At 45.2% G+C, this 3,356-nt stretch overlaps 1 pseudogene; it reads left to right on the forward strand.

Annotated features, from left to right (window-relative positions):
- The first annotated feature begins 2,406 nt into the window (after window positions 1-2,406).
- Window positions 2,407-3,114, forward strand: LOC126029885 (transmembrane protein 126A-like; annotated as a pseudogene).
- Window positions 3,115-3,356: the final 242 nt, after the last annotated feature.

Below are 3,356 nucleotides of genomic sequence, written 5' to 3' on the forward strand. Positions count from 1 at the left end.
TCCAGGAAAATAGGAAGAGTGTCCCCAAATGCAGCAAGACTCTTCACTCCTCTGGCTTCAGCAGCCCCCTTGTGTTGTCTCCCCCTCCTTGCTAAGGCAGATGTGCCCCCTAAAGCTAACAAAGAAATGGAAGTAGTGGATCAGTGAGATAATACAGGAGGTGACTTGCCTGCAATGTGCCTACAGTGGTGGTAACTCTGGTTGAAATCCTGCTGCCATAGCTGTAAGTCCTGAACACTGTCAGGTGTGGCCCCAAAACAAAGATAATTGAAATACTATTTGTGGGGGGAAGATCACACCCAGCGGTGCTCAGGACTTTCTCCCATCTGTGAGTTCAGGGATCGCTCTTGCCAAGGATGGAGGACCGTATGGGATGCCAGAAATCAAACCCACATATGTTCTGATTTGGCCATGTGCAAGGCAAACGCCCTACCACTGTGCTATTTCTCTGATCCCTAAAAATTATTTTAAAGGAGGAAGCACAATATTTCCTCAGAGGAGCCCAGGGCTTTTCTAACTCTTATTCTTGTTGGGTACCAGCCCCATGAACAGGCCTGAAGCAGGGGCACTTTGACTCACAATTCAGAATTACTGAGTCCATTAGCCAAAAGAAGCATTGTTAAAACCTGTAGAAGTCAAACATAATTTTTTAAAACTTTTATTTTTATTTATTTATTGACTAATTGGTTGTGGGGCCATACCCAGTGGTGCTCAGGGGTTACTCCTGACACTGCACTCAGAAATTGTCCCTGGCAGCCTGGGGGACCATATGGGATGTTGGGAATCGAACTAGGTTCCTTCCCAGGTTAGCTGCATGCAAGGCAAACCCCCCACCACTGTGCTATCTATCTGGCCCCAGTCAAACATAAATTTAAACAACGATTTTTTTTTTGTAGTTCCCTGTAGAAAGCCTTGATTTCTTTTTCTTTTCTTTTTTTTTTTTTGGTTTTTGGATCACACGCGGCAGCGCTCAGGGGTTACTCCTGGCTTTACATTCAGAATTCGCTGCTGGCAGGCTCAGGGGAATATGGGGTGCCAGGATTCAAACCACCAATCTTCTGCTTGAAAGGCAAACGCCCCACGTCCATGCTATCTCTCCGGCCCCTTTTTTTGGTTTTTGGGTTACACCCAGCAGGGGTTACTCCTGGCTCTATGCTCAGAAATCGCTTCTGGCAGTCTCAGAAAACCATATGGGATTCTGGGATTTGAACCACCGACCTTCTGCATGCAAGGCAAATGCCCCACCTCCATGCTATCTCTCCGTCCCCAGTTGCTTGTTTTTTTTTTTTTTTTTCACAGTTACAAAGGTGTTCATTGGGGCCCAAGTGATAGCACAGACAGTAAGGCATTTGTCTTGCATGCAGCTGACCAAGGGACAGACCCAGGTTTGATCCCAGGCATCCCATATTGTCCCCCGAGCCTGCCAGGAGCTATTTCTTTTTTTGTTTGTTTGTTTTTTGTTTTTTGTTTTTCAGGCCACAACCATTTGATGCTCTGGGGTTACTCCTGGCTAAGCGCTCAGAAATTGCCCCTGGCTTGGGAGGACCATATGGGACTCCGGGGGATCTAACCGCAGCCCTTCCTTGGCTAGCGCTTACAAGGCAGACACCTTACCTCTATTGCCACCTCACCAGGAGCTATTTCTGAGCACAGAGCCAGAAGTAACCCCTGAGCGCGTTGCCAGGTGTGACGCAACCCCCCCCCAAATCCCATATTCCCCCCAAAGCCCAAAGTTGTTCATGATTGAATTTCAACAAATTGAAGTACAACACCCTTCATCAGTGCAAATTTCCTGCCACTAATGTCCCATTTTCCCTTCCATCCTCTCACCCCCACCCCCTGCCTTCTCTCTTGCCTACTTCTATGGAAGACATTTTTATTTTCTCCTTTTGTTTTTAGACACTGTGGTTTGCAATATTGTTACTGAAGGGATACCATTTATATCACTTTATCTTCTTTTAACACCAATAAACATCATTTTCATGTGATGATGTGTTGATTGAGTGGCAGCAGCAAAGGCCAATGGACAACACATTACTTAGAAGTGTACTTTAGAGTCAGTCATCTCAGCCTAGAATGATGGCCCTCTCTCTCACTTACTTGGCATATTGATTTTTTTCTGGGGGTGGGGGGGGATACCCAGTGGTGCTCAGGGTTTATTCTGGCTCTAAACTCAGGAATCACTCCTGATGGGGCAAAAGGACCATATGGGATGTTGGAGATCAAAATTAGATCAGCCACATGCAAGGCAAGCAGCCTACCTATTCTTCTATTGCTCTAGTTTAGCTCCAACCTGACATATTCTGAATCTCAGTTTCCTAACCTCTAAAACAGGAATAAAGATCCACTGTGTGGAGGGGGCAGAGCACAGATGGCAGTGAGCAGCAGGAAAGCTTAAGGCTCAAGATGGAAAATCATGAACCAGATAATACTGCCAAGGAAAACTTGGGTTTTAATATTATAGCCAGAAAAAGTAACCAACTTCTGGATGCAGAAAGAACCCTACTTGAATGTAGATCCATATATATTGGAATTAATGCTGTCTTCAGTGATGTCTTCTGAAGCATCTTAATCGTGACACAAAGGTGTGTAGTTTCTACATGCCAATGGCAGTGATCCCATTTTTTTTTGTGTGTGTGGTTTTCGGGTCACACCCGGCAGTGCTCAGGGGTTTTTCCTGACTCCGTGCTCAGAAATTGCTCCTGGCAGGCACGGGGGACCATATGGGACGCCGGGATTTGAACCGATGACCTTCTGCATGAAAGGTAAACACCTTACCTCCATGCTATCTCTCCGGCCCAGTGATCCCAGTTTTTACAGCAGATGTATCATACAAAGGTTTTTATAAATTTACCTCTGAATATAAGTGATTTGAATTGTGAAACCTGTACCATAATACATGGAGGAATGGTTGGTCTTATTTGGATTTTCTTGGTTTTCTTGGCTACACCTGTGAATGGTGGGCTAGCAGCCAGTTTTAGCTCAGCTCTATTACCTGAGAAAGGAAATATCCTAACTTACTAAACTGGGATTTCCAAGCCTGTCTTTAGGAAGATGCTATTTCCCATGTTGCTGCAGACTATATTTATGGACTATCTTATAAAGGCTCTTTAGTTACCTGAACCTGGCCAGAAAGTTAAATGATTTTTAGACAAGACTGCACACAAATAAAATTGTCAAAATAAAACAGAAGTAGAGGGGCTGGGAGATGGCTCAAATGCAAGGAGCACATGCCTTGTATAAGTCCCTGCGTCTGAGCCCTAATACCTCACTCCAGGGTCACCCCAGTATTTCTGCCGAACAGCACTGCTGTGGAGACCACTATAAGAATAAGAATTACGGGGCCGGAGAGATAG

Source organism: Suncus etruscus, chromosome 15 (genome assembly GCF_024139225.1).
Source record: "Suncus etruscus isolate mSunEtr1 chromosome 15, mSunEtr1.pri.cur, whole genome shotgun sequence".
Lineage (NCBI taxonomy): Eukaryota > Metazoa > Chordata > Mammalia > Eulipotyphla > Soricidae > Suncus > Suncus etruscus.